The sequence below is a fragment of the Takifugu rubripes genome, chromosome 20, assembly GCF_901000725.2.
Source record: "Takifugu rubripes chromosome 20, fTakRub1.2, whole genome shotgun sequence".
In the NCBI taxonomy this organism is placed as follows: Eukaryota; Metazoa; Chordata; class Actinopteri; order Tetraodontiformes; family Tetraodontidae; genus Takifugu; species Takifugu rubripes.
Window position 1 is genome coordinate 7,889,031 of NC_042304.1, and position 22,948 is coordinate 7,911,978.

General features: G+C 48.0%; 1 protein-coding gene and 1 long non-coding RNA gene across 4 annotated transcripts in view; both read right to left on the reverse strand.

The window, feature by feature from the left end:
* sema6bb (sema domain, transmembrane domain (TM), and cytoplasmic domain, (semaphorin) 6Bb) overlaps positions 1 to 17,619 on the reverse strand; it is an 85,954-nt gene extending 68,335 nt beyond the window's left edge. For 2 of the 3 annotated variants that reach the window (XM_029828543.1, XM_029828544.1), the window contains exons 1-2: positions 16,993 to 17,619; positions 16,838 to 16,886 (exon numbers count right to left, since the gene is read on the reverse strand). The gene's annotated coding sequence lies outside the window, so the exon portion shown is untranslated. Of the gene's footprint in view, positions 1 to 16,837 lie in introns of all 3 variants that reach the window. The other variant, XM_029828542.1, reaches the window with a different exon arrangement.
* A 2,939-nt stretch (positions 17,620 to 20,558) lies between these two features.
* On the reverse strand, positions 20,559 to 22,129 carry LOC115247227 (uncharacterized). The gene is made up of 2 exons (XR_003886289.1): positions 21,998 to 22,129; positions 20,559 to 21,406 (listed from the first exon to the last, which is right to left on the reverse strand). It is a non-coding gene; the product is annotated as an uncharacterized lncRNA (long non-coding RNA).
* Between the last annotated feature and the right edge of the window lie 819 nt (positions 22,130 to 22,948).

Here is a 22,948-nt window from a genome sequence, read left to right on the forward strand (position 1 = left end):
GGGCTCTGCCCCAGACCGCCGCGGCAATTTTAGCATTCAAGTCAGAGGGAGGTCAAACTCTGCAAGCGTCCTCTCATGCCGGACCACCACCACCACCAGACAAGGGCCAGCAGCATCAAGATATTATAACTGAGCTCGGGGAGCTGCGCAGAGATGAGGAGAGAAAGTAAAACGCAGCAAAAAGTTGCTGCCGAAGATTTATTCAACGGAGACAGATCCAAAATTAATTCGGAGGACAGGCTCGTGGCAGTGGGGAAATCAATCATGACAGCCCTTTATCATATCAGAGCAAAGACATAACAGCTTATTGTAGAGAAGAAAAGCAACGGAGAAACTTTGTGATTCCTTCCACCTCTAATAGTTGCTCAATTTAAATGCTAATACGAAGGTTAGCGTGGGTGTCTGTATGAAATCGCACGGCACAGAGAGGTAGTTAGAAGGTGACAAATTGGGTGACAGAGTGAGCCGCAGACAGTCGTGGACGGGAAGTTCTGAGAGATGCCGATTAAACGCATCAAGTCAAGTTTCTTTTTCACCTCCCCTCGCCACCATATATCTCCTGTCCGACGTGACATGAAGGAAATTGAGGGTTTGCGGTGTAAACATGACCTCTGACCCCTGCTTATCCAATATTCCATCAGAATGACAGCCCCACAGCCTCCTCGCTCTCTTAACTCGGCGGCTACAACAAGAGAGCTTCCATTACACCCTCTCAGGTTGTGGGACACGGCGGGTCAGTGCGTACGAGGAGCGGGAGAGATCGAACCTCTGCACAACTCCAAACAGGAAAAACATGACAGCGGGGAGATGAAGAGCTGTCACCAGACTAACTCCTCTGGGTGGAGTTTTGGAAGATGTGTAACTGAGTCCTAAATTCTTAAAGATTCCTAATGACCTTCCACATCAGGTAGCTCCTTCTATGGCAAATACTACACAGCATGTGTGTTGATAGTTATTTACACAACCCGCCTTCATTTCCAGCAGATATGAGACGTGTCTGCCATGCAGGCGGCACCAGCAGCTCTCCCGAAGAACATTTGTTGAATTGAATTTGGCTGTTTTCTTTTTTTTACGACATTTTGTTTTAACCATCAACCGACAGAGATATTATTTTCTGTTTTTCAATCACGTCTACAGTTTTTTAAAAAACCACACACAGGATGAGGCAATTTACTCTGAATACTGTTCCTCGTCACAGTATCGACAGGAAATTGTCTGAACTTTTCGGCGGAGATTGCTATGGTTTCCATTAAATATAAATTCACCGCGTGTCCTCCGTGGAGCGCAGCACTGGCCTATTTTAGGGACATTCCCAGTCCATGGCAACCCTACATGGGAACATTTTGCAAAACGTTTATGGATTATCTCAGCAGTTGCTATGATGCATTGTTCTTCCTGTTCGTGTTTGTATTATTATTAAAGTGCACCCGAGTGGTGAGATGGTGAATTTTCCAGATTAAAAACTGAATAAGGAAGTCGAGCGTTGGTCCGTGTGAAGGGAAGGGGCATTATAAACCTGGCGGTGTGTTGCCAGGCCAGGAAAAGGTGTGCTATCCTGTGACCTATTGTCCTGGAGCTTGGAAGTTCTTCCACGGTGTGATAATACGTGTGGGAGAGAAAGAGAAAAAAGAAAAATACGAGGGAACGAGTTCAGCACAAATGGGAGTCACATGTACAGTTGAGTTGCGACGCCAAGCAAAACACTGGAAGTCTGTCAAGCAGCCATTCCCCGTCCCCCTCTGGTATTTCTTTGGCTCGGGTCCCTACACCTCCGCTCCCTGGATTTGACGGCCAAACAACACAATCCCCTTCCTAAATCCTACGCCGAAAAACCTAATCCCACCTTCAGACACACTTGGCAGCAGTTCCGCATCCTTAAACTACTGATTCTCTTCTTTATTATTAAAAATAGAAGCGATTTTATGTGACTCCATCAGGTCACAAACACACAGACCAGGGGAGGGGGAATAAGTCGAGCAGGTTCGGGACCCAGGAATTTGGAAGTAGGATACCGAGTCTGGTACAGCGGGTTTTAGTGGCATCACTGCCAGAGTTAGACAAGCTGTAAACGCTTAATCTTATCTCTAATCTGATTATAACGCATTGATGGAGGCCCCACAAATCTTTATATGAATATCAATTCAACCTCCAGGTTAGAGTATAAACATACTCGCATCACCTCCTGTTAGCTCTAATTCCTCCACTCTAGCTTTCCATAACTGGCAGAGCAGCTAATGGAACCGCGGCACCCATAAACATGAGCAGTCGAGCCGCAAATACCCCGAAACACAGACGGGAATTCAGATAATATAAACCCGTCTCAACACTCTGAAGGAGTGTTTATGTCTTTGTTTCACCTGAGGGAGTTTCATAAAGGAATAGAGCCACATTTAAAAGCACTCACACCGTGTCCCATTCTCCTCCATCAGAGTGTTTTCATTTCCACTGTAAATTGCGCTGGGGCTTAGGTGTCGGGAAGCGTGCACGAGCACGTGCACATGATATGTCTCTGGTGAGTAGAGAGGAGCTTGTGTGGTTGAGCACCAGCGTCTTCCACCTCCAGCTGGGAGGGGAGGCTGCCACCAGTGGATGCTCTGGTGTTTTAGTAACTGGAGATGGAATTAAATGAGACCAGACTGAGTCAAATGGTCCAACGACGTCTCTTTTGCACCTCGCCGCGTAGCGATAATTCACGGCGGGGCACAGATTTGTGTCTTACGTGTGCAAGTGTGAGAGAGAAAATAGCTCCTTTTGGATGTTTTTGTTCCAGCGGAGGATGAAGAGGAGGAGTGTAAGGGCCCCGATCAGCCGGAGGTCGAATAAATCACATCATCAGCTCGCGCGGTCTACAGCAGGTGTCTTTGGAGATCCGGGCCCTGATGTGTTTGTGAGGCAGGCCGATAATAGAAATGAAGCCATTCGAGTGCAAAGACACTGTGGAGCCATCTTATCATCTGATTTATGCAACTTTATTCTATGGCTAAGAGCAGGGAGGAAGAAGAAAGGAAGAAGGAAACTTTGCAAGAGGTAAAGATTGAGTCTGCGGGTGGTGGCAGCTGTTTTAGCCTGTCCCCAGTGTTTTACTCTTTTTCACAGTAGCACGTTTTCCCGCACGCTTGTTAAACTCCTGTTCGGACTAAAACCCGGGATAAACAACTTTATCGACCATCTGCGGCGCTGACATTTAGAGCGGCGGAGACGGAGGGAAAACAAAAATAATGCAGATGCAGCAAACAAAGGAGAGGCGCATCTATGCCTGGCTAATCTACGCCAGTTAAGCCTTCGACTGAAGAAATGTCACATCGCAGGAGATCCCTTTGGTGCGATAACATCCTCAGAGATGCGTGAAGGATGGCGCGCCCACATCACATCATTATTTAATCCTCTCTGCTGCCAGGTAACCATTACTAACACAGCAGATCCATGAACAACAGCAGCAGAAGAGACACAGTCGATCAGGCATGAGCCGAGCACCGGAGGAGAAGCAGACAGCCTGTGATTAAAAACAACCCATGAGCAAGTGTGATTTAGTGACGCCGAGCTCAGTCAGGGCGTCCCAAAGAGCCGCTCTGACAGCAAATGGATGTGGCGCCGTAATCAGAACAGACAGGGCAAAAAGGAGGGCAAAGCTAAAATGTCAGGGGTGCAGTCGGTATACGTGAGACAGAGCGGGTAGGTCAGAAGATGTCTGCACACTCCGCCTGTTCTGGAGTCAGCGGCAACAGCACAGCACCATTAAAAAAAATAAATAAAAAAGACAGGAAGGCGCTCAACAAAGCATGACTAGTGAAAGCAGAGAAACGTATAAACGGCGGCTTTCTGAGCAGCTCGTCTGCCACAGATGTGAGGAGAAGAAAAGAACGGGCTGGAAAAGTGCTCCCTTTAAAGGAAACATTCCGCACCACCTTTATTCCTGAGCGAAGACGAGGCCCCTGGAGCCGACGGCGCGGACAGACGAGGGCGGCGGGGAAGCGGTCGGGGTTTCGTGTGGAGACGGCGTGGATGTTAATCATTTCCACCACTGGTTTACAAGAACCCAGCATGCTCTGTCTGCCAGCGCTCCCACGCCGCTTATTTACTGGTGCTCATCAGCATTATGGTTGCTGTAAAACCACAGTATGGGAGATGGGGGGGGTGGGGTATGTGGGGGGGGCTATAAATGGCAACAAAAATGTATGTTGAATAGGCATCAAAGAGGGGGGACATGTTAAGTAAAAGCTGTCATTTGTGAAGAGCTTTGTTATGATTACACATGAAAAGAAGAGGCTTTGAATGATGCTGAGTTTGGTGTGTCCCCCCCCCCCCCCCACACACACACACACGTGCACACACACACACCTCCTTCCTGTCTCACATGACACTCAGTCTGTGTTGCTGCCAGAAAAGAAAATAGCCTCAAACTCCCTGAGGATTCTTGTCTCCAGAGTCATTCCCATTCACTTCCTTCATCTTTTACCATCCTGGAGAATCGGTGTTCGTGGTTCCTGTTAATTAAGAGGGTGGGGGTCTCTGGGCTCCGGGTGCTGGCTGCGAGTTCGATGCCACGGAGACCTGTGCTGGCCTTTGAAAGCATTACGAACAGAGCATGACGGAGATGCAAGCATTTCTCCATCCTCATTCTTCTAATTTATTCTAATTTAACGGTACTTTTCGAGGCCTTAGCTTCTGCTGCTGCTGCTGCTGTAATCTGGTGGATCTGGAGACCTTTCCTCTCCAAAGCCCCTCTTTATCCCCGGCCTTGGCTGCCGAGAAAAAGCTGCACTCCCGCTCCAAACCTCGGTGATGGCTTCCATTTACTGGAGCTTACTCTCCTCCACCACCACACGCTGTTCCCTCCACCGCGGCAAATTGTTTGAATCGCCCTGCTGGGCCCCGGCCACAGAACCTCCTCCAACCAGAACGCGAAATGGAACACTTGAAACGCCCCCTCCAGGGTCCGCCGTTTCTTTGCCTCTCTGGCATGAACAACATCGCATTCTTCCAAAGGCACTTATGTGGCAATGGAAATCATTCTGGAAGTGACCCGAGCTCTTTGTCCTCTCTGTGCCACGGCTGACACCCACAGAGAGAACGAGAGGGAGGAGAAATGTGTTGCATTCGGCCTTTGGACAGACCCCAGGTCATCTGGCATGGAGTAGGAAACTGAGCGGAAGCATAAACCCACATAAACACCCACAATAAGAGTCAATAGCAGCTTGGTTTCTTCTTAAATCACCGCTCTGCTGAGGCTGCTTTTTTTGGTCCAGGGAAGGTCCCCGCGGAGATGCGCAATACAAAGCTGGTGTTCTTTCAGTTGACCCCCCCCCTCCAACCCGTCCGTCCACCAGCACTGACCTCTCGCTCACCTGCTCCGTCGACATGCGCCATTTAAATCCCCGTCTCTCGCAACCCGGCGCTTTGGGTACATATGCGGAGGTGGGGGAGTGGGAGGGGGGAGAGAACTAATCAATGGTCCAAGAAAAACATTTCAAGCCTGAGTGCACGTCTGATTTGGAGAAATCTCAGTGAATGCAGAGACTTTCATTCAACGAGGCCATTTCAGACGTCCGGTGCGCTCCACCAGGTGGGACGCCGCACACCCACCCAAAGTCCTCGCCACACACAAGCATCCGCGGGTGCGTGCCTGCTCCCCCGTGCTTGGTTTTGGTATTTTTTCGATGCGATCGAACGCCTAAAACATCGCATGACTGCATAAATGTGACCCATTTGCCGCCGCTCCGCGTTGGAAATAATGAGAGAAAATAGCTCTTACTTAACACACTCGGATCGGATCGTGACCGCACAGACCTCATGTGTTTTATGTTCCTGCAGTTACTCCCGACCCTGACAGCACAGGTTGCGCACGCAGGCAGTAAACATTGTTTTGTTCACATGAATGAGTCGGGGGTGGTCTGATGCGATGGTTCCACAGACCCTAGTCTGAATTTATCACAGCGAATCCTGATTTTTAAACCGCTAACGCTAATGACGGCATGAATAAACTACAGAGTCTATTATCAGGAGTCTTCTCTGACTCTGGTTTCTCTGCTTTCATTCATCCTAAACTGTGTTGGAGGATTTGTTCTTTGGCTCTTGCTTCTAAAATATCTGCACTATAAATAAAGATTGATTGAAATCAGCAGATGGGGGTCTCTGCCCTATAAAAAGCCCAGTGCAGTAACAGTGGGAGGGGCCAGGGGTCTGTATTAAAATTAGACAGAACCAGGGTCGGATCTCGTTCTGCCGTTTCAAAGGTGGTTCCTGTTGCCTTGGCGGAGACAGTCCAAGGCTTCTTTGTTCTTTCCTCTCTAGTTTAACACCTAATTATCACAAAATATTTTTGACACGGAGCGTCGACCTTTCGCTTTCGCCTTTTGACCCCTTCGTCTCGAGCTGCAACAGCAAAGGCCGGAGCAGACGTTTCCCCATCCATTATTCAGGAGCTTCATCTTCCGACAGGTCTCCGCTTTACTGCGCTGTCTTGAAATTGTCGCCACTCATGCACCTCTAACGTGCAACAGCGTCATCTGTTTCCTGATAGCGTACATGAGACGTCAAAACTACCTGCGGGGCCGTCCCAGCAACCGGGATGTGGAGCCTGGTGGCGAGGGGGAGGCTCTTGTGATTTTTCCCCACTTGTCTGCCAGTAAACTGGCCTGTTGGCTCCTGACCGCGGCCCCACGCCTTCCAAGTGCATAATCTGTCTCATTAAAGGGAACGGCCGTGTCACGAAGAAGAATCGATCCAGGTTAGGACCCGGCGGACCTTTGAGCGGAGGCGCTGCTCGGCTGAGCTTTCCAGAGCAGTGCTGCAGCAAGCCCTCACAACAATAGCAAGACATACTGTTGAGTACCATATGAAGACATGTTCCCATCTCCTCTCCCCCGTGCTGATAACAGCTCCGTCACAAACCCAAAACGTGGATGGATCACCGCTGTAAACACACAAAGGCAGGCGCGCACACGGAGTCCCAGGCTCATTCAGCAACTAGTCTCCTGTGTGTCCCCTGGTGATTAAACTGAGAACTGGTGCACAAAAATAGTGCAAAGCGCTGGCTCAGGCTGAATGGGGCTGCCTCAAGATTTATCTCACTTACTAAGATGTTCCCCAACTTCACCCGAATATTGACACGGAAAAAACATTCCTGGAGGTGGATTAGAGTCCTCTGCTTGGCCGCATGGGTGTCTGCAGATACTAATGAATTATATATAACCTCGACTGGAGGATTTGTTTTAAACCTTGTGCCAGACCCACCACCTAGGGTGGCCGGAGGCCATTCTGAGGTGCATTAATGAGCCCTGGCTCCCTCCATCAATTCACTATCCTGGAATTCTGCTCAGTTTAATCAGAAGTGCATCCCAGGGAGGTTACACACACACACACATGCACAATCACACACGCACACACACTCCACTTATTTTCCAATCTCTACCCTTTCACACTTTTACATTTGTAATCCTCACTCATTTGTAATTTTGCTTCTGCTCGTTAGCCTCAAGAGAGGGAAACTAATTTCAGGAGTGAAAAGAGACTATCAGATGTAAACCGACTCCAGACAAAGATCCTGATGTAGGCTTTTCAAGGAGAAACAAAAAAAAAAGATTTGGGAAGACTGCTTGAGCCTTGCTGAGAACTCTCAGGGAAGAAGCAAGTTAACTGCCATGTTGGCAATTACTTCTTATCTCCCAGTCTGACAATAGCAGAGGAGATGCTGAGCCAGTGGCCTGTGGAAAACAAGGAGTGACTGTGGAGCCTATAATCACCTCCCCACCCTCCTTTTTGACGTTTGTGAAGGGGAAAAACAAGATATAAGCAATGGCATTTGGTGCATGTGTGAGTTAATATCGAATATCTGAGTCTGAACTGCCAGTCAAATGCAAATAGCCAGTGTGTGGATGGCAGCCCAAGCTTCATGGGCACGCTCACACCGCTGCTGCGTGACTATTAACAAGGCCAGAAAACAATGGAGAATGCACAGCGAAGATGAAGAGACAGGAGATGAAGACATTTAGAGCCAGCTGCTTAAAGCCCGCAAGAAATTAAACATCCGATTAAGATTTGAATAGCGGCAAAGGAAATGAGCATAATGTACCCAATTAACTGAAGAGACAACAATAAATCTGAGCTTCAAGCAGTTGCTACCTCTGTCTCCAGTGAATTAAGGATTTATTGTTGCATACTCACCATTTTAGCATCATTTATCCCCCCCCTATACAGTCATTACTGCTGCATTTAAAACTTCAGCCTTAATTCCAGAGCCCACAGGAGGGGCTGCAAATGGCTGCAGAGTAATTGTTTCAGCATTTATGAAAGGGGGAAGAGAGCTTTTCACCTCCCTGAGCTTGAACCAGGAGCCCTTAGTCCCCCAGAGCTCCGAAGTTGCTCAGCTGATATCCTGGCGATACCAAGAAAAATCCCCATGTCGAGCCAGGTGAGACAAAGCGCGCAGGAGAGTGTGAAGCCAAGAGCAAGAATATGAATCATAACAATAATTACAACTAAATGTGCTCCTTACAGATAACCAGCTCTTTCCTGGAGTGACAAAATTAGAAAACTAAACTTAACAATTGACAGGAGCAGCCCTCACCTGTGACTCTGTAATGATTCATTCAATTCATCGCTTCAGGGGGCCACAATTAAAAACATGTTCACAGCGTCTTCAACGGTGAGGAAACCAGGTGGAGAATGACTGCTGTAACACACCTTGTTTCACAGTGCACTTATGTATGTTCCACGGTTTGATCTACCAAGAACGAAGGCACCATTTTGAAAAATGCTGCCAACAGCTAGCGGCGGTTAGCAGCTAACACCAAGAACTATTCAAATATTTAAAATTGGCAGAAGGAGTAAATGCATAAGCCCTGTGCACACTAACCAGACTGAAGGCAACACGAAGGCTCCAACTTTGGAAACAAAATGGCCTTGCAACACACTAAATAGACAATGGCAGACGTGTGTGGATTCTGCAGGATTTGTACAGGCAGAAGCTGCTAAACAGCTATTAAAGTGCACTCCCAACACACGGTGGGTGACAGATGTCCACTAATGCGGACGGACAGCCAACCGAGCCGACTTGGCTCCCAGAGAAGAAACTGACCAACTGTTGGGTCGCCCGATGAGAGAAGCGGGCTTCGCTGAGACGATATTGCGCAATCTCTGTGGCGAATATACCTAATGAGGTCCTGGGATATTCCAGTCTGTGTACTCTTGTTTTCACAGCAACAGGAGACCCTGTCTTTTTCTGTACCACGCAAGTCATTCAGTCAGTGGTTCCGACTCGTCACAGCCGGTGTTTTGGGGATGCGCGACATAGCTCAGACAAGCTGCAAGAGCCGGGCTCTGGGGCATTTTCTGTCTTGTTTATCGCCTCGGTTTAGACTGTGGGATTAAGTTCTGCCCAGAGAAAGCATCACTGGGTTTAGAAATAAACCCAGCCCAAACACAGAAGGCTCTAGGAAGCAAGCAAATGATTGCTAAAAAGGTTAGAGGATGGGCGAGGAAGCGCGCTGATGATGCTGCCAGGTGAAGATTGCAAGAGGTGGGAGTCAGAGTACAAATGAGCTGTTGAATCGATCACAAAGTACATCCAAGACTTGCCAACATGGCGACAGTTCAGCAAGGAAATACAGCACGGCCGCCACATTTCCCTGCAGCACACAAAGAATGCAACAGCATCCGAGAATTTGGATGAAACTATTGAGATCTCACATATCAGAGGGGGGAATGTTTGAAAAGCCGTCCCTACGCCACAACACTGGGAAACATTCTGAGTAATTTATGTGTTTATTTAGAGCGTCTAAACACGCGGGGGCCTGTCACACGGGGAGAGAAGCACTCATGCAGGATTCACCTACATCAGCGCTGGGCAGAGGACGGTCCCAACAGACGGAGCAGCGTTTTTCACCAGACGAGACAAATTTCTTTCATTTTCTCTCATCAGTGTCAGAGACAGCAAATTATCGTTTTACTTTTCAGCAAACGGGCTGTCGGCTGTGTAAACGTCTAAATCCAGCGAGCATGACACACGTCGGGCTCAAACGCTCATGCTTACGTGGTTAAATGTGCACTTTACACACACACACACACACACACACACAAATGCGCTCTTGTGTGTGTGGCATCAGGATCCCAGTGGGCAAAACCTTTAAGCCTGTCAATCTGACTGGCGCCACCGGTGACCGAATCGAGGCCCCTCGGCTGAATGACGTGGGATTATTCTTATGTGTGGCGCAGATCAAGCCATCAAGTGTGAATGCACTGAAGCATCCACTCACTGGACATGGCATCAACGGGGGAACGTGGAAATAAAGCAAACCCACCCTTCCCTGAGCCGCCCCCTTTCTCACCGAGCCGCCGTGCGAGCGGAACTAGCTAATGAGAGCGACGGGTGAAGTCTGGCTCGAGCTCTGAATGTCGCAGTCAGTCACCGCAGCCTCCCTCTCAGTGATGCAGACAGAGGCATTCTGATGGCCCCACCAGTTAGCCCACGGGGTGAAAAACATTTACATGCAAATACGAATGACCCATTAGCAACTGCGAGCGCGCTATGGTATGGTATTCTGAGAGCGCGGCAACCGCTGAAAACAAGCCACAGAGGACTTGCCAATCAGAAGCTCCATTGTACCAGCAAACAGGCCTCAGAAGTAGTCGTTATGTGTTCAGGATATCAATTATTTCTCCTTTTATGGCTTATTGGTCTGCGGATCTTTTTATCACCCCCTCAAAGGCTGTGAAATAAATGTTAATCAATTCAGACCAGGAGCATAATGTTCCACATTAGCAGATTAGCTGTGAAGAAGCTGCGATCATTCCCGTCGTCTCTGCAGAATCCACCCAGCCATGGCAACAGGGCTGACGCCAATGTTATCAACCATCCACTTACAGCTTGAAATACTGCATTCCAGAAACTGTCATAAAAACGTGTCGGGGCACAGATTGATGGCGATCTGGCTTTTGGTTTCTCGCCGACATCCATGACTGGGACGCTTGGATCGGGAACCCACCTGCTGTCACCAGACCTGTTGCCTCCAGATGGGTCCCCGACCCGTTTCAGCGCCTCGCGCCCTCTGAGAGCGCGCTCTCCCCTCCGTTGCATGTTTCATCTCATCGTCCCATAATCCCATCAAACACCCCCCCCCCCCCTCCCCCTTTGAGGCTCATTGACAGAACTGACCAAATTGGTCTTCCTCTTTTGTTCTTTTAACCTTGACATTCTGGTTTCATCTCATCTGCCGCTCGTCAGGCTCCAGCTCAGTTGGCTAAGTGTGAGTGTGAGTGTGGGTGCACACACACACACACACACACCCACACACACACACGCGGGTGGGATGAGCAGACGCACGGCACAGCAAGACCTCTTTGATTCAGCACAGCAAAGGCCCACAGAGAGGCTGTACATTAATTGGTGCTTCTGAGCCGTTAATTTAGGCGAGTAGATTCAAGGACCCACTTTTCTTCCACTTTGCAGCAGTAAGGAAGGCTGCGAGAACATTCCCCCCCAAGACTTTTCCACTATTTTCCTGCTTTCTCCCTCCTGCAGCACTGTCCATTCATGCCTTGTTCTTCTGCTCACCGTGGATGAGGGACAAGAAACAGCAGGTCGCAGTCTCCGTCCCCACCCTTTGCCAACTGCTCCGCACCGAGTGCCAGCAAGCTGGAGTTTTACTTTAGTCTTTTCAGCATGACTGACTCCCAAAGGTCGGCGAATGCGTAAAGCTTTTAATTGCCAAGGGGGGAAAAAAAACAGCGCTCTGCAGCAGAAAGTGCGCATTTATTTAATTTTTAATTTTTTTTTTGAATGCATAATACTCAGACTTAAAACCCATGCAGATTAAATAAATAAGGTCTGCAGCAATAATACCTGCAGCTGCGGCCGCAGCGGTAAACAATGCCCTTAACAAAGGCAGTTTACAGCAATGAGAACATTGTCTTTTTCTGTGGCCATAAAATTGCAGGATAGAGCCATCTGGGCTGGAAGCCCCCCAAAAGAAATGAATCAGCTATAAAACACCGTCAGAATAACAAGTCCGGCCCACAGAACATTGTTGTTGTCAGATTCACGCCATGCTGATGTGGGAAATGAGTCAGTGTGTGTGTGTGTGTGTGTGTGTGTGTGTGTGTGTGAGACCAGCTTCTCTGCCACAATATCTACCAACAAACAACATGGTGGGAGTCAGTAAAATCAGTCTGTTTAGGAGGAACTCTTTGAATGTTGCAATAAAAATAACTCTTAATGATCCTGTGCTGTTAAAAAGGCAAAATTATCCTTGCTGACGAATTCTTGCCCCAGGCACCTGGTTTATGTGAGCCATCGTTTTCTGCGTCCTCTTGTTGGGAGAGCCAGTAAATGAATCAGGGAGGAAATGTTTTAGCCCCTGCTGAATGTTTTGGGCATCAATCTAGACCAGACATTTCGCTTTGATAGAACAATAAACCTGCTGAGAACGTCAGTTTCGCCATTGGGAGCCTTTGTCTCCAACCATCACTCGGCCATTATTGATAGAAGCAAGTCTATGTTCCTGACAAGCTGCAGCACCGTGCACATCGTGACATTATTCCAACTTTTCCCAGACTCTACAACCACTGTTTAAAAGGCGTGGGAATTTAAGAAAATCATTCTGCAAGATTAAGAGAGAGAATTTTAAAGAAAATGAAACTACTGTTAACGGCTGTATCGGATTTCTTTGAACTGTCCTTGGTGCAGCGCTGGATGCATTACATCCATGAAGCATGCAGAGTCGTGAGAGAAAAGAAGACAAGACTCGCAAAATACGTGACTGAGAGATGAAAGAAAAGAAGCGCCTGGTGGTGGAACGTGCGCGAATACATGGTGGAGGTCAGATTAGAGCGTCAGCCATTATTGCATGTTAATGAGGAGCGGGTGTTGACCCCTGTGTGAAACCACAGTACCACCTTTAGGCAGCTCAAACTGCCAGGCATGATGTATGCCATGCATGGCATCTCAGCATGTGTGCGTGTGTAGGGTCACAAGTGATGTTTATCCTGCTGCTATAGCAACCATGGCGCTAGCCTTGGGCAAATAACAAGAAAATCCATTCGCTCCAAAGAAAGACCAGAGATGTGTTCAAAATTAGTGTGTGTGTGTGTGTGGGGGGGGGGGGGGTATGCTCTTAAATTCATACATTTCAAAGACCCTCCTCCTGTATCCCACCCTCCTGCCCCTCAATCATCAGCCCTCCCTTTTCACCTTCTCTTTCTCCCAGGTCCACATGCTAAGTGGGAACATTGTTACGGTCAATTTGTCCCATTCAGGGTCCCAGTGGGCAGTGTCCCTGCCCTGACAGCCTGCAGACACAGACCACACTGCCTGAGAGGCCTTGACATCAAGGTCCAGAAGAGAGGAAGAGGGACGGTGGAGGGGGGGGCAAGTAAAGGAGAGGGGGCGGGTGAAACAGGAGAAGAGAGGTAATGAGGGGGAGCGGCGGCATCGGGGCAGAACGTGTGAAGCAAAGCGCGGCAGAATGCTGGGGAATGAAAGACAGACAAAAAGTTCAGGAGGCTGTGGTGCCAGGTTTAACACACACACACACACACACACACACGCACGCACACACGCACACACACACACACGCACGCACGCACGCACACACACACGCACGCACGCACACACACACACACGCACGCACACACACGCACGCACGCACACACACACAGACACACACACACACACGCACACACACACGCACACACACACACACGCACGCACACACACACAGACACACACACACACACGCACACACACACACACACACGCACACACACACATACACACACACACACACACACACACACACACACACGGACTTGACTGCCAATGAGGCTTCCCTTGCGGCTGTCAATCTCAAGCCAGAGAACCCCAAATGGGAAACACACGTGTACATGTCCCCACAACTGCACCAATATTGAAAAATACTCACCTCAGAATGACCGAAGGAACAATGACTGCTCTGTTCATGCTCAGCAAGAAATTAATGATCCTCAAATATCAGGAAAAACCCAGTTTTCTCCACCACTAAATGTGTCCTGGTGGGTCTTTCATTTATATTTCAATTTTCTAATGGCACCACAGAAGAAAATGATTCATCTTCCATTCCCCTTTTGAAAACATGTGGATTTCTAGATATTATACTTATACAAGCGACAAAACCTTGTTGAACTCATCCTCTGAGTCTGGCGTAAATCTGAGTAGGTTTACAGTCTCGTGTCTCTTTCATGAAGATATAAGACTCCCCGGATAATAACATAAATTTGAAGAAAGCAACCAAGAGGCCTGGATATCCATACTTTTAATGTGTAGCGTGAGTAAATCTCCAGAAATACTGGATCCTACAGCCCATTTCCCATAATGCAACTCTAATTCTTTACACCTCACAGGCTTTCACGGCCCACTCCACCGCTCAATAGTGCTTAAAACGTTAATAAAATAATGTTATTTGTGAAAACGATGCTAAAGATTTTAAGAAAGTTTCAAGTCGTCGACCTCATTTGCACCTCTGAACCCCCCCATCCCTCCGAGTCCCACAGACCCCAGGAGGGGTGTGAGGTTTGCTGCCACCTGTTAGCTCAGCACATGGGGTGCAACATTTGCTCTGACACACGGGGCGCAGCAACGGCCGCTGGTCGCAGAGACCAGGAGCAAACAGTGAGTCCATTCAGACGGTGCTGGACGGGGCTGAATCCCACTTGTTCGGTGTGTAGGACACACACTCTGGCAACACACACAAGGTCCACACACACGACAGGAAGGCAAACAGACACAATGGGAAGAACAAACTCCTTTAAGTTCCTCTTGCCTTTCGCCCTTTATCCCCGACGATATAAAAACGATTCTTGGGCCTAATTGGCGACGTGGGCTCCGCGGCAGGGAGCTGTCAGGCCCAGTGTTTACGGCGAGATGTGGCACATCTTCCCAAATGAAGTGACTTTTTAATAAAACACTTGGCACTGAGAGCGGAGGATTAGCCACACCGCAGTGAGCGCTTTGTTAAGCTGCATGGAGAAGCACCAGGGACAGAGAGGGAAAGGGGGCCAGAATCTGACATCAGCAGCTGAAACTCAGGACTGGAACAGCACAGTCTTGTTATCGGACTTCCCGACTCACACAAAAGCCCGCGCCTGCATCAGCTCGTACTCGCAATCGCTGCTTCTTTCTATTCTTGGCATCCCTCTACGGCTCCCTCCGTGCATTCAGGGTTTTTTTTCCCCGCTCCAACATCAGGTGCGCCACTCCTGCAGCCCCCCCCCCCATGTTTGCCTTACTCGTGTGTGCAATCCTCCCCCCATGGAGCCGTTCAATTGGCAGGAGAGACGCTCCCAACTGTAGAACCTTAAAACACCGACCAAGAAAACATTTATCCAGCCTCCCCTGCCTGCAGACATGAAATTAAGCTCTTTTGAGGAGGCTTTTTGTTGAAAAATCATTCAGCAGAATGAAAACAAAAGGACCTGCTACGAGCAAAACGACCCTGCGCACGCTTTCCTCAGCAAGAAAAAACAATATGGCCAATTGTTTTCCTTTTTTAAACTCGATACAGCTGCTTCCAGGAGAACATCCGACAGGTTGCTCCTCTGCCATCATGTATTTACTGATGTGGCCCCGCTGTATGGGAGGGCCCTCCAGCTCATGTGATTAGCTGCTTTTCCTTATGCATGAGCACCTATCTGGTACTGTCATTTCACCACCCATTGGAGTTCCACTGCTGGCACCAGTAAAGCAAACCAGTGTGCGGCCCCGTCGCTGCACCTGAGCGGCGTTGAGGAGGACGGACCTGCGCCGTGGCAGCATCCGGGAGCCCCTGGCTGTCAGTGGGAGCGAGCCCCAGAGGGAAGAGGAATTAAAGAGGCCATTGTGCTCCAGTGCTGAGTGACACGGGCAGAGGAGCAGAGAGGTTAGTGGAGGTGCTGGTATTCCCTCCACTTGGACCAGCAGCACTGTCTCGCATTCTTAAATGCGTTTTTAACCCCCCCTCCTTCCCTCTTGGTCTCTTTATACTCACACTACAGCTCATTGTAGGACTCCTTTGACCCCTGGGAACTTTACTTACTTCTGTGTCTCTTTCCAGTCCACGAACTTCAGCGTTAGACAAAAGGCGGCTGAAGGGTAATTTGAATATGAAAAAAAGGCAATCAGGGCAAAAGATACGCAGATCTCAGATGACCAAAGCAGCTTTTGAGAGTTACCTTTGTGCAAAAGGCTAAAAATGGGATGCCGGCCACATCATCTGACTGGCTCAGTGTAATCTAGAGATACTGCAGAGGAAGAGGGAGGGGAGGACGGCAGAGCCTGAAGCAGGGGAGTACTGGACACCAGGGACCACGCACAAGCGCCATCAGCACACCACAACACACCACAACACACACACTCCGGCAGAAACGATTTTAAGTTCTGTTTCCACAAATCTCGACTTAACACTGGCGCATTTTGCAGGATGTGTTTTCCAAGCGCGCAGTTCCGGGGAAAGAAGCTGTTTAATTAATTAAGATGACAATGAGCTACTTTGGTAGCGCGTTGAGACAGCGACCGATCCCCCGGTCAATAGGGTGCGTAATTGTCAGCCATTTTCAATCATGCGATCTGACTCGTGTCAATATCCGATCAATGGAGCCTCTTCAAGCTCCGGGCGCCCGGAGCGGCTCGGTTACGTGCGTGACTGCAAGCTACGCAGTATGAAATTGAAAATTAGGCATTCTGATAAGTATCGAGAGGCTGCACACGAGCTTCGACCGAATTGTGCCATGCTATCAGGAGCAAAAACGTTTGAACAAACTGCGCGACGGAACCCGCGTCTTCCCAAACCATCAGTCCAAACATCCACACCGGGGAGATCGGAACACTTACCTCTGCTTTTAGGGAGGCAACTGCCGCTGTGCGCAAGAATAAAGTCCCGCTAGACGTAAAAAAAAAAAAAAAAATCCAGTAGTGATCAGAGAGAAGTGCGAGCGTGCTCCCAAAACCGATGCAGGGGCTCTGAAAACTACTCCTCTCGGTCGCACCTGTCTCTGGAGAAAGCTGCTCCCGCCCGACGGCCTGACATCCCCAGGACAACTGTCTCAGGGGGTTGTGCGCGCCCACCCGCTAGGTTAAGTACAAGTACGCACAACACCCACACGCCCGGACGCACAAGGCACCACCTGTCCGCGGTGCACAGCAGCCCACAAAGAGCTTCTATGTCGCGCAACGACACATGGCATTCCCGTGTCCGTGGCAACACTCCCGCACAGCAGCCGCCCGGGGTCCCCGCGTCAACTGGAGGCGCTGGAGACAGTGACCGGCAAAAGAAAGAGGGGAGCAACGACCCGCCCGGCGCCCAACCAGCTGCGGCCGTGCGGAGGTTACATGTGCCGCTCCCGCCGCTCGCCTGGCTGCGTTATCAATCTTTCCGTCTCCACAATAGTTGCTCTATTTCGCCGCTGCTCCCTCAGCGCTGCGTCTTTTCACTGAGAGGGGACAGTGTCCTTCTCGGCGCCCCGGTCCCGTTCAAATGATGGGGGAGAAAAAAATCCCCCAATTTTCCAGGAGCTCCGGAGGACCACAGTGCTGGACTTCTAGCGGTAGTTTGAGCTACAGCATCTCCAGCACCGCTCTTCACTGTCATCCAGGCTCCGAAGGCATGTAAGTGCCAAAACCTGAAGCAGAGTCCTTCCGAGACTGGAACGGAACCGATTAATGACTGGGCTTTCATTTTTGCGGCTGTATTGTGGATTTGATCTACGTTTGAAAGCGCCCAAGGTTGAAAAGTGGAACGCGGACATGGCCAAAAGGGGGTGAAGAAAGAGAGAACAGTGTTAAAGGAGTGCGGTTAAGACAGAAAGCAGATCTGAGAGGGTCCACATGGCTGTGCTGACGTTCAGATTAAACCACAAGGTTGAATCAAAGCACAGATTCAGAACAATTAGTCGCTGGATTGAAAACATCAGAAGTGTCCTTGCGGCATAAGGCAGAACCTGGAAGTCAGACGGGCTTTGTTCTGGGTCTGTGAGGCAGCTGCACAGAAAATATAACAGACGTGGGAAAGTGTTGACAACAAAATATCTGACACTGAAAACCCTCTCTTGTGATTCCACCTCCCGACGGGTCATTTCGAACCTGAAATAACTTCCAACCTCGACTTCATAGAACATCCGTGCACCTCAGAGAAACCCTCGCTCGTCCGTGCCATCAGCTTTCTTTGACCTTTTTGACTCTCGCTGACCCGCGCAGTTAAATTTACCGTGTGGGGCAGGGTATTTACAGCAGTGTTAACGGCCGGCACCGGCGCTGCCTTTCACACATGTTCAGCAGTTAACACCCACTGAACCTTCCATGACATCCGGAGGAGCTGCCACGCCACTTTCCAGCCACGGTTCCTCCACGATTCCTCTCTGAAAACGACTTATGTAACTGTCTGTGAAGGAAAAACAGGCCCGGATGTTTAAATACAATCTTATCTGTGCTGCACAATCGCTGACTCTGCAAAAAATAAAAAAGTTATGTGTACTGTATAGACAAACTCTTATCCAGCCGAACCCCCCTTTTTTATAAGGCATGAAGCAGTATGGACGTTTCGCTCTCTGCAGATGAATGCTATCTTGCCTGACGTTGATATTGCTGTAGGACGATGTTTTGGTTTGCTGGTGCTTTCTGGCTTTGTTTCGGCTCTTATCTTCCTTTACACAGCGAAACGTGGCCGTGCCAGCAGCGTAATACTTATTCATCCTGCTGGCCTTATCGTGGCGCGCTGCCTGTGACTCTGCAGACTCCACAATTATAACTTGAAAAAGCAAAGTTTCCTTTGTCCCAGAGAGAACGGCTTTGCACGTGGCTCTGTGTGGCCATATCAAACCCGATGCTGACAGCGGACTATTCAGGGGGAGTTGGACCAGCAGAGGAATAATAATGAGTATGTCCACTTAATTTATGTCCATATTGTTGCTGCAAGTCTGAAGAGGCTTTTAATAACTGAGATCATTTTCTCAATGACCTGCGTCCATTTCTGTGTTTTTGTGAAATTAATGGATGTGGACGAGTGGGTGCAGTACCACCGGGAAGCAGAGGGGGCAGTGTTGTCCCACCATATAAAGTTCAATACTAGCTGCTTGCCTCCTTTCTAATTTCACATGTGTGGTATGTGGTGCAGAAACGGGGTTTATAACGTCAGTGAGAAGCCTCCAGCTGCAGATCAGCAGACAGAGACAGTACCAACCATTTTCTACAAAGGTGACCATAAGTGTCTGTCGGGCAACGTTCACCAGGATTGTGAGAAACAGCTCAAGCAGTCACACTGTTAAAGGACATGAGAAAGGAGCTTTGTGCTTCCTTTTTAGATCTCCTTTGGGTACATCTAGCAACCTGTTTTGAACTTTGATAAAATCAACTGATTGTGAAAAAACTTAATGAAAGCAACGCTCGTTGCATAATGAGTGATGGGAGCAGTATGACTGTCTTTGAAACACATTTAAACTAAATCCTAATAATTCTTTTGATATTTCCTCGATTTGTTGATGTTTAGCTCAATTAGTCATAAACATTTGAATATTTTCCCTTTTTTGCAGGCTGCCCCCTAGTGGCGTTTCAGAATACTAATGAAAAGACTGCGAGTTATACGTATTATTATTGTTATTATATGTTTCTGTTTTAGTACGTCCATTTAAACAAGCAACAGTGGATGCTGAAGAATCCAAAAACATGTGATTTCCCTGTTAATAATCAATAAGCAAGTACTTACAGCGTTAAAATGGTTTAATATACTCCGGACATATCAGTTACTTTAGGATCTGATTATGTTAGATTATGTTCCTTATTTGAAACACAATTATTTGGTTATTAGTTGTTTAGTCTGCTATATTTCACTGAATTAATACCAAACTATAATGAAATATGTCTGGGAATTTACTTTCGGAGAAAAGAAAATTCTCCATTTTAGTCAGTGATGGTTCAAGTTAAATCATAAATCAGCAATGCTGATTATCAAGCGTAAATAGATGCCAGCTCTCTTTGTTTAGCCTCTCGGTAGTTAACAGACTGTGTGTACCACACTGCAAAACTGAGACAATTAAAAGTACAGCACATGATCACAACTAAATGAAACCATCTGCTGATGTCAGGATAAACATGCTGGAGCTGAACGAGCGCCATCAGGCTGCCAGTGGCCCAAAATGTTGACGAGGCAGCTCGGTGGAAGAACATCAAAGCTGTTTTATGGCAATTTCAAAGGAAAAAATAGGCAAAATATGTCCAAATAATGTGTGGCCAGAGGATTACAGTATGAATATTATATTTCTTGTGTAACATTTCATAATGTTGAGCAGCAAAGCGGCATTCAGACTTCTTTTAGCCTCAAACTAGTGGATTTTCTTTCATCTTTTCAGGAGTATCTGTGGATTGCAGCCCACAGGTTAGGTTTTATTAGCAGAATTTCTCAAAGAAGAAAAGCTTTATTCTCTTAATAACTATAGTCGAGCTGTATTTCCTTGGAGTGTACTGAAATGGGAAGTGGTCTAATTTTTGTCCCCCAGAGTGAAACAATGTTTGAGCTCACCAATATCTGCAAAAACAGACCAGACAAGTCATGACTTACACCTTTTATTAAAGCAAATCTTGATTACATAACAGCAATATCAACCCAAACAGAAACACAAACTATCTTAGACACATTAGGGACTCAACCTGACTTCCTGCTAGTTAGCATTAGCTTGTTCTTTCCACATACAAACATTTTGCTTTGTAAATGATAAGAGTGTGCAGAGTTCCACCCTTTGGTATCTTTTACACCAAAGAAGTGTCTAAACCATTAAATAATCAAACCCCTCACTTTCCTAATCTGGGATTCCTACAGTTTGGCAGAGCTACATCAATAGAACGCAGTAATGCCCTTCCTGCCTTCAGTCACCATCACTTTGGCAGTGTTTTGGCAAAAATGTAGATGTTTCCCACCATATCGCTGCTGCAGTCCGTTCTTTATACACCTGATTACTTTTATTATTCTATTTAGGGCTAATCTGAATAGACATGAATCTCAGTCCAACTTTACAAAGAGCTCCTGCCGCGTCACCTCCTGTCAAATGTTGTCTTTGGACAGAAATAAATGAATACGTGTTGTGTTTGCCGGCGTCCTTTCATCCTGCCCGGTGTGTCAGAGCAGGCAGGCGGCAGTCGACCTGAGCGAGATTAAAAGCGGAAGAGCTGTCATGACACAGAATAGCTTAGCGGGAAAACTGCAGCCTTTGATGGCGGATGCACTTTTTCTTTTTATCTTCCTGCAGCAGAGAGAAGAGGAGCAGAGCAGCAAAGTCCCGGCAGACAAAGTCAGTCCCTCCACTTCCAGTTCCACGGAAATATGACGAATCCAAAGGAGAGCTCAGAGGAGGGGGTCGGTGCTGGGGAACACAGGGGTCACCGAGTTCAACTCTGTTTCCCAGGCTGAGGGGTCTGATGATCCGGTTCAGTAGAGAAAGGTCAGGACATATTTAATCGCTGGATTCATCTCTTTTAACTACTCCTTGGTATAAAGCAAAACAGTTCCCCCTCCCCTTGAAAAAGGCCAAACACTCCAATTCGTCTTCTAACAGGAATATTTTGTTGCTAAAGTGAAATATGTCTTTGCGACTTCGTATAAAAACAAGAAAAATGCCGACGTTCAGGGAGAACGACCGGCGCTGACTTTAGCATTCGCACTGAAAACTCAATTTTCTGCGCCGCTACACTAGCGTCCTACATCAAAGCTCTCAGCCTGTTTTTCATAAATAATGACTCTTTGATCATCTCGTCTAAGGGAAGCAAAATTCAAATATTTAGCAACTCGTATGGTTACTTTTTAAAAATGTTTGTTCGGGGATAATGTCTCATCTGCGTCCTTCCTATGTGGCCTGACCTCCTTGTGTGTGGCCACAGCGCGCCAGCCCAGTAATAGAATGGACCAGGATGGACCCCCCCTCCCCCACCAGCCCTACTAATACACTGAAGTCACATAGTTTAGGATATTAAATATGACAATCATCTAGTGAGCAGAGGCAAACAGACCTGTAAATTGGTCGGGGCCCATCCCAGCGGCTATCATCAGGGCAGCTTCCACAGAGGCGGCCATCAATCTGTCATCTGCGGCGCGGAGACGACACAGCAGAGGAAATTAGATTTGATACTTAGTGGGAAGAGAAGACACACAGAGGACAGAGGCCAAGAGCGCTTCCGCTGAAGCAATGCGGAGGACACGGCGCTGAGGAGAGGGCCGATGGGTAAGAGAAGAAAAGCAGAACGGCGAAGAAAAGCCTGCAAATTTAAAGTACGGCAAGAGAGCCTGCGTCCGTGACCTTCTATTTTGGAAATTGCGTAGCCTCTGTGGGAACGTTGAAATTGGTCGGGGCTTTTTTTTTAGCTGTGATCTGGCATTTGGCGTATTTTCTGAGCTGGGCTACAAATCACGAGGTGTTTTTAAGGTCTGCGAGAGGTCCCCACAAATCACTTTTCTAATATTCCTGAAGCCAAAGGTGGAGCAGCCATAAAAAGATTTACTATGCAGGACAAAATTACTCAGAAGATTCAAGAGTCTTGTTGTAAAAAATTTAATGTAGATGCACGCATGAGTTTTATTAGATCCTATTTTCAGATTGGAGTCAGTAAACATTCCCTCCATTACTGCCCTTGCGTTCCCTCCCTGGACCTTCAGGCAGGTCAACAGTTCATCAAACTGACTCACTCATTAATATCTTTGGAGCATTCGGGCGCAACTCTAATCTGCGACACTGAACCTCAGGTTTGGTCTGTGTGTCCGTCGGCCACATAATCATGGACGACGTGCACGACAGTGAAGCTGGGACAGTTGGATTGTTGTGACGCCTGTTCATCATTCATATTGCTGCAGCCTGCCAAGCTGCTATCGAGCGCTCGTGTCCCCATTTTATAACGCTTCCCTTCTTCATGAATCATGATTTGATCTAAATTGACGATGTTCCTGTTACAAAGTTAGAAAAGCCC